We start from the raw sequence: 9,316 nt of genomic DNA, 5'->3' as shown, positions 1-9,316 counted from the left end.
GGTTGCTTAGAGTGTCACTAGTTTCTCTGAGTCAAGTGTATGTGCATACATACTCAGAGGTTGAAGGTGCTGGCAGAGTTGTTCCACAACACTTATTTCAGCACTCTTGGGCATCTGATGCCATGCTCCTCTTTCACCATCCAGTGTGGTGCAAGCTGCCTGATCTTGATTCAGAAGCTGCTGAAGTATATGTGAATTCCTTTTGGGTCTCAACATCATGGATCACAACCTTTTGTGGAATGTTAAGAGTACTTTCCCTTTCCTTCTCCTCCAGCTCTGTGAGAAGTTCTGTACCAATTGATGGCAGACTTTCATCATTATGAAGGCTCTCTAAATTTTCCTTTGAAGTTGCCAGGTTCAGACGATGGCCAGACCACCTAAGTCTTAGGTTTGTGAAGCCTTCAAAAACCTTATAGATGTAGTATTATCTGTAGTTGCACACTCCAGATCTTCCTTTTTATATCAAAGAATTATATGATATAAGAGTGATCTTTTTCTAAAGAACTGTGTATCAAGGCAGTTTGATTCCAGTTTTTGGTCAAGGGTGAGCTATTGGATATTGAAGTTAATATATAGTTGACTAACTCACCACTGCTTGTCTAAAGACCAGTGATTGCTGCAGACCATGTACAGTCCATCTAACCTTAGCTTTTCTTGAATAGGTTTTGAATTTCATTCATAGTAGATAATTGCCACAAAGGAGCTTTGTACTGTGGTATAGCAGCCATTATCAGCCTCAGAATTCCTGCTTCTTTTCTTTCTGTAGTTTATACAGATTAGGAACTCATTCTCAATCATCACCTAAACATAAAAAAAAATGTCTTCTTAATCGGGCAACTTTAGAGCACCGTCACCTCTCTCTGGTATGGTTTTCACAAAAAAATGTCAGTTACCAGATACACATTGTATAGTTTTTCTAGGATGACAGAGAGTCAGGTGATTGGCAAACAATATTGCAGGGAAAATAACAGCAGCAACAGAAGAGTAGAAAACACAGGTAAAAGCATCAGTACTTAGGTGACAAAGAAAAAAAGATAACAGATATAGCAGGGATTAATTATGAGGCATAGATGATAGTGAGGGGTATGGCCTGTGATCAGTAAGATAGGAAACAGGTGAGGGGTGTGGCCAGTGAGTAAAATGACAGTGATGGTAGAAGGCATGACGGCAATAAAAGTAACAAGTAACAAAAAAAGGTAATTAGAAATAAATAAGTATAAAGATATCAAGAACAGAACTTAGTTTAGTTAAACGCAAAGTCAAAATATGTTTTTAAATGTCATTAGGACTGCCTTTTCTGTATTTAGCATCAAGTATTTGTTAAAGTTCAGTATTTGCAGATCTGCATTCAACAGTGTTGAAATATATATGGACACAAAGATACATAGGTGATACACAATTAAGTCCTTACAAAAAAGTAAAAACCTTTATATATATATATATATATATATATATATATATATATATATATATATATATATATATATATATATATATATGAGAGAGAGCGAGAGAGAGGTACTGTGGACAATAAAGGTAACCAGCGTATTTCTTTCAAGACAGGTAATAGGTACTCTATTTTGTTTTTGTTAAGATTCTTTATTTTACTTCATTTTGTTGGGGATCCCATTACACAAAACATGGTAATCAAAATCTGTTTCTCATAAATACATAGAAAGGTTTTTCTGCCACATGCTGAAATTTATAACTTTAGCAATGTTTTAAAATCATTAAAAGCAACTTTAATAATCTTATTAAATGAAACCTAAAACAAAGATAATGAGAGGCTAGAGACTGCAGTGAAATGTGAAGAAACGTTTTCTTGAGCTCCTCAACAAGGCATAAAATATACAAAATATGGTCATAATGTTTCCTTACAGCACCATCCAAACCAAGACACATTTTCTTCTTTCTTTATATTCTGTTGAGGACATCTTCAGAGTTTTGTACCTATTACGACCTAATGAACCTGCAGTCCAGGTCAGGTGTTGACTTGGCAAAGCACCACTTGCAGCAGATCTATGAGCTTTGGTCCACAGTGGACCATCTTATCAGCTGCATGGAGGCTCTCTCTGTGAGCTGTGTTATCAAAGCTTGTGAGCGGTCATTTCCCTCAGCATCAGGTGGCATTCCGTATCACATTGACACCTCTGAGATCTATGAGATGCAAAGAGCTTCAATCTTCCACCTGGCAGTTTCATACAACCTCATCCTGGAGGAGAAACATTGCTCACTCGTGCGCAGGTCCCCTCCACAGGTTTCAACTTCTCCACTATTAAAAGATATGGTGCAAGGTGAGTGCAACTCCCTCCTCTAGTTCTGAGTTCCATCTCCCTGTGACAGTTATTCACAGTGGTGGCTCCTGTTTGTTCAGCCTTGGTCAACTCAGTAGCAGCAGGCAGCCTAATGAACCAGAGCCTTGTGAGGAAGCTCAGCATCAGTTCCATGCTGTTTCCCACTCCTCTGGCTATACAAGTGCTGGATGGAGGTCCTGTGGGCAAGGACCACATATAGCTACACACCAGTAGCCTGCACACAGAGAACACCTCAGGTCATGTGGTTGCCAATCTACTACAAACACTGCCTCTAGCCTCCATAGAAAGTCCCCAATAGCATTCCAATTCCTGCTCCTTACCAGGGTTTAGCTGAGGTGTTCAGCCCCACTAAGGTCAAGTCTCTTCTCATCAAACTACAGACTGTGCCATCACCCTGGTAGAGAATGCCAGTCCATAAGGAACTGGGTCTACCCTACATCCCAAGGGGAAGAAAAAGTAATGCAGCAATTGTTATGACCTCATCTATGAGCACAACAGAAAGTGGGAAGAAAATGGCTAAACAAGTGTGTAGTGGAAATGAAATAAGATTACAACAGACCAAAGTTGTTCAATGATAGCCAGTGTATTCTACAAGAGACCGTGTGATATTGGAATATAACATCAGGAGTGACCCAGGCCAAAATAACAAACAAATCCACACTAGAAACAAAAAGAAACTCAACAAACCTACACAGGTAAAAGAATATATACACACACTACACTTACTCCCTAAGTGGAAAACACAGATCAAACTCACACCCCAACCAAAATGGCAATCACTCCCTACTTACCAGTGAACACAGAACAAAAGGAACAAAGTGGAGTATAAGCAAATATACAATGGCAAACTACATACACTATTAAACAGATGTCTTAAAACAAATATTGCTGTCTTCCTCTTGCTAGCATCTTCTTCTAGAATATGCCCTTACTCCCTACAACCCACCTCTAGAGCAGCTGCAGGGGTTTAGTACTTCATCTACGCAGGCTCGATCTACACAGCGCCTACAACCTCATTACAATTAAGGAGGGTGACAAGTGGAAGACTACTTTCAGCACAGCTGAAAGTACCTGGTTCTTCCATATGACCTAGCCGTGGCACTTTCCATGTACCAGACATTCATCAAAGAGGTTTTACAGGAATTTCTGGATAGCTCCATCATCACCTACATTGATCTATTCGCCATCCGTAGACCGACATGTATATAACAGGTGTCAGGTCCTCTGCACTCTCATATGCAACAACCTGTATTGCAAATGGAAGAAGTGTGTGGTTCACACCCATGAGGTGAACTTCCTTGGTTACATCATCAAGGAGGCCTGTGTACAAATGCAGCAAAGCAAAGTGAAGCTGGTGCCTTAATGGCCCTGACCCCATACATGTTGGAAGCTTAAGCATTTCTTCAGATTCATCAGATGCTTTAGCACCATAGCTAGGCCCCTAACAGCACCATAGCTAGGCCCCTGATCTACTTCAGGGCAAGGTAGCCTCCAGTTTCCTAGAAGACATTCACCTCCCTAAAAGTGGCCTTTACCATCATCTTGACTCCTCTAGGCCCTTCATAATGGACGTAGGCGCCTCTGACATGAGGGTCTCCTGTCCCGACCTGGATTGAGCCATCACAAGGGCTACACCACCATTCCACTGTCTGTCCAACAAGATTTATGTGCCCCTGTGATGACACTCTCCTCTCATACCCTGGGCACACACCTCTCTCGTAATCAGCAAACCAGAGTCGATGTAAATGGGCTAGCACCTCTTAATGCACTACTGGTGACTGACAATGCAATGAGAAGTGGTGAGGAATGTTGCGTCCTGTGTAGTGTGGGCACAGAGCAAGACACTGCACATTCCCCCCACTGGAAAGCTGCTACCACTACCCACACCCCAAAGACCATAGTCTCACTTGTCCATTGATTCCTTCATTAATCTTCCAGCTTTGGAGGGGAACACCATTTCCTCACTGTTCTGGATCGCTTCTCCAAGATGGTCCACTTTGTACTCCCCACCGTATTACAGACGACAGGCCTGCTCTTCCATCACATCATCTGCTAGTTTGGACTACCAGAGGACTACTAGGAGGGGATGTACCATAGCATCCTTCAAGAGGAAGATGGACCAATGGTGAGGAGAGACTCCAACCTACCAGCTAGGGGACTGTGTGTGGGTAGCCACCAGAGATGGCAGAATGGGGCCAACTGGTAAATTGCGCCTGAGGTATGTTGGTCTTTACCCCACTCAAAGGCGCCTCAAGGAGGTCACATAGTGGGTCAACCTACCTGAGTGCAGCTGGGCCTTTCATGTGTCTGCTCTGAAACCTGTGATTATGGGTCCTCTTAGGACTTGAAACCTTTTGTTCGGTATGTTAATTTGTTCAGGATGCTGATTTGTTGAGTATGTTCATGTAATTCATAGGGTGGGTTGTTGTTTTTTTTTGTTTTTTTTGGTTTTTTTAATGGGCCTTGTTCTATTCATTTAAACTCCTTAGTGCACTAGGGTTTGGACTTAATTAGTGATCAGTAGACTATTTGTAAGATATTTTTGTACTATTCTAATTGTATAGTTGATTCAACCTGTTCATGTATTCAGACTAGTGTGTTACAGTTTGGTCTGCACCCAGCCAAAGGGACTTGCCTACTCACACATGCACAGCCTGTTGCATTACACATCCCCTTCCCCACTCCCAGTGTCACCAATGTCACACAATGCTTCCATTCTTCAATTACATTCCAAGGGGAGCAACCATATTCATTAAGAAGGGTATTTAATGCATCTATCTAATACATCTGATAGCTTTTCCATTTAATTTAAGATTTACTCCTTTAAGTTAACCCCTATTCTCAAGTCACTCTATGATGAGGTTTATTTTTCAAAAGAAATGTCTATCTCAAACATTTATATAGGTTACCATTTCAATGCTGTTGAAAAAAGACAAAACTATTTAGATGTAGGTTCTTGCCAACCAATTTGTCTGCTGTGCTCTTCCTATAAGATCCTGATCAAAGTCTTATCTAAGTGCCTAGAGGCTGTGATTACAAATAATATCAACACACATCAGACAGGATGCATATCGGAAAAACAATATTATAATATGTGCTGTTTAAACTTTTTGAGCTCAGACCACTTTTGATTGTATCTTTAGCTGCCAAAATGGCCTTGACAGGGTGGGCTTATTTATTTGTTATATAAAAAAAGAGCTTGGTGCAATATTCTGGAATAAAATTTTGTATTCCTCTCCTACAACATTTGTTTGCACTAACAATATCATGTCAAGTCATTTCCCTCTAAACAAAGGGACAAAACAAGGTTGAAGCTTTTCTCCATTTCTATTGAATTTAGTAATCAAACCTTTATCTATTGCTCTCCAATCTCATGAAAGGATATGTGGAGTGCAGAGGGGGGCTATTAATCCTACCATTATGTGCATGTACTCTGGACTGGATTTGCTGGAAGAGTGGGTGAGAGCATTCCTACTCTTTTCTGTATTTATAATCATAAAACTACAAATAAAATTTATTTTAAAAAGAATCAGCATTTGAGTACCATATTTTAGATTTTACATAAAAAGAAAATAAATCTCACGAAGTCCTCTGAGTTTATTAACATCAACGTATTAAGATTTAGTACTTTGTTATTGTAAAAGGATATGTAATTGCCTTAGTATTTGTAACTGTAGTAAGATATGTAACTCTATAATAGACAATTCTGTGCAAATGTGTAATTAAAAGTCCTTATTCTTCAAACCGGTGTAGAAACTACATAGTTTTGACCACACCAAAATCCACACCAAAACCATCCCAAAATCTGCAGATTTTCACCACCCCAAATGAAGTACAATCTATACCGGGTCAAAAATGATGCTGATTTTAGGACAACTGATGATTCCACTTCAGCTGCATGAAAACAAGAGTCAGCACACTGATGCTTCATGTACATATAATTTGCAAAGGGCAATCCCTAAATTTGCATTAAACACACCCAAATTCATGAAGGTGCTGGGCTAACAAGCCAATATAAGGCAAGTAATAGGTGAATGGAAGGGAGGAATTCCAGAGGGAAAAAATAGATATTCCAATAAAGCAGAGTTAGAGGTGAGAGTTAGAGGTTCTCTATTCATACTTAGTTGAAGAACCTACTAGTAATTAAGATCTAGGTCTGCAAAATGGACAGTTATAGATTACACATATTCAAACTGAACTAACTACCATTTTAGTACAAGGATTACTTTGTGTGCTTATCATTATTATTATTATTATTATTATTATTATTACGTTTACACATGCACATGCATACATGCTAATGGTGTAGCTTTATCTAATTTGTCATTATCATTATCAAATGGCTGCCAATTTATTTCTCGATTTTACTTTCAGTTGTAGGGCAATGTCTTTCTTTTTATCATTGCTATGTATTTTTGAAGGAAAAAAGTTGTTGTGTATAGTGATATTTCTGATTAGGCTGTTTCTATACTTAATAGTTATTTAGATTGGATAGTTATGAGGCTATTGTTCCTGTGCCTTTGTGAAAAAAAAATGGAAACAGCACAAAAGAACTGAGGGAACAACCTAAAAACAGTCAGTGCAGAGGTGGAGATGCATAGCAGGGATTCAGACATGATGCAAGGTTAGCATTTGTCTAAGCAGGATTGGGCATTTGTTACAAAGGGTTGAGGGTAGGATTGTAGTGCAAGCAGTCTTGGAGTTGACATGAGAGCTCAGCATTTAGGGCTGTCTCCAAGTGTGAGCAGTGGTTGGGTTTTGGGGTTGAGGCAAGTATTGCAGTATTGGTTGGGTAGCAGCTTCAGATAGCAGATGGTGTTTTTGGAGACAATCAAAGTTCAATGAGGTTAGAGCTCTACAGTTTTTTTTTTCTGAGCTTGATTTTATGGAAATGTTCCAGAACCTCCACTGTGCCCACCTTCCTTATGCTGACGCTACATATGGCAGACTTGGCTTTTTGGGTGTGTAGTACAAATACTTGCTTATTTGCAGATGGCTTGTTTTCTCCCAAAGAAGGGAACCTTCTGCTGACAGGTTATGTGTAAAGGTCAACTCATTCCTTTATCCAGGAATTAACATTCATAATCTGCAGTCTACAGTATAAATAGGCAAAAGATGACTCTCAGCAAAAGGTCATTCACTGTGGCAGTCTGCCTCCTGAATATCCTCTATTTCCAACTAAATGTCACCGTGCTAAGTGGAACTCATTTGTTTTTGAATAATTTTCTCTAAGGCAATATTCTCAGGTAGGTATCTTTTTTATTTAGTCATTTTGTCAAAAGTACCTGTACAGTACTCTGATGATGCTGTTAGCTTTTCTGAATTAACAATATCAATATGTTGCACAGTGGTGACAGGGTTATCTATACAGTCCATTTAGAACTATATTACATTTGCATAGGATTGTTTGGCTCTTTAAAATAATTCAGGTCTTAGAGTAACTAGTGAAGTCATTCATGTTCTTCTGTGAAAACTGAGGATTGTAATTTGGAGTAATTTGACAGATAATAAAAACAGCTGTGTAAAATGTCAAATATAATATGTGATATGTTATTGGTTTTAATGCTGGCTTGTATTAACAGAGTTAATTTTTCATTTTTATTAAAAAAAAAGTTATCAACTACTATGCTGGTGATGCCTAGCATCGGTCTCTATTTGATCAGAGGGTGACTTACAGTCTTACAGGTCATGGGCGTAGAATATAAAAAGAAGATTAGTCTCCAGTTGAAGAGTTCAATTGAATTAAATGGAACATAACAATACACAAAAAGGAACTAAAAAAAAAGCCAACATAACGTTAATTACCAACACCCAGCCATACAAATAAACAGATTATATATATATATATAAATATATATATATATATATATTAATTTGGGTGGTTTGCTCCAGATATGAAATGTTCAAACTGTGCTGAAGGATGGCAGCTAATATATACCCAGTGGGCCATTTCCTATTTGACTACAGAGACTAAACAGAGGCTGGCTGAGATTATGCAATAGGGTGGGTGCAGACTCTTTGTTTACAAACACAATATGGAGGCATACAGAAAACTAACAAATAACTGTAATGACACAGAATTTAAATCCTAGCAGTGTTTCATTATCATGTTCATTATTTACTTCGATGAACGAGAGAAGTACCTCAAATAACATGATTACCTCAGTAATATTTTTTGTGTCATTGAAAAACAAATTGTATGTTAAATCAAATCAGACTATTTTTATTTTCTGTTTTTTTCCTCTCAAAACCTACTGTGTATAACCTACTAGTAATGAAACCAGTCAACAGTGCAAAGGTTTCAGGGTTTCATGGCAAAATGACCAGTCGTTAGTGCCTGTAGCATCTAGGTGAATTTATAACCCAAAACAATGAGTTTTTGTCACATACATGCTGCACTAAGCCTCCACCATGGCAGGCAGTGCCAGCCAGTGTGCCTGCAGGATGGTGGAAGCAAGGGATCAGTTTTATTGTGGAGAAGAAAAGAGGAGCTACACAGCTGCTATTCTGCACCAGGCAGTGGCAGACATAGCATTTAGAGGTCAGAGGTCCTGCCATGCCCATTTCAACAACCGTGTCACAAAAGAAGAAAGAAAGACAAGAATAGCATCATAAAGTATTCACTTAACAGAGGATGATTGTGTTGTTAGCTTTAAAAGCATACTATCCTTAAAACTACTACTAACAAACTGTAAGGAATCTCAAGCCAAGTGAAATATAAATATATAAAATAGATGTTCAACACACACACACACACACACACACACACACATATATATATATATATATATATATATATATATATATATATATATATATATATATATATATATATATATATATATATATATATATATATATTTATCAAGCACTTTGCTTGCACAGCTGATAAAAAGCTATAATAACATCCACTTCATCCATGAGCTGATGAGCTGTATCTCTGCTATTGGTATAAATTACTGATAGAGGCTTTTTGCCTCATGTATGTGAATTGTATGATA

This window comes from Electrophorus electricus, chromosome 4 (assembly GCF_041902795.1).
Source record: "Electrophorus electricus isolate QZ-2024a chromosome 4, ASM4190279v1, whole genome shotgun sequence".
Lineage (NCBI taxonomy): Eukaryota > Metazoa > Chordata > Actinopteri > Gymnotiformes > Gymnotidae > Electrophorus > Electrophorus electricus.
The sequence above is the reverse complement of the archived record's forward strand: the minus strand, read 5'-3'. Positions refer to the sequence as shown.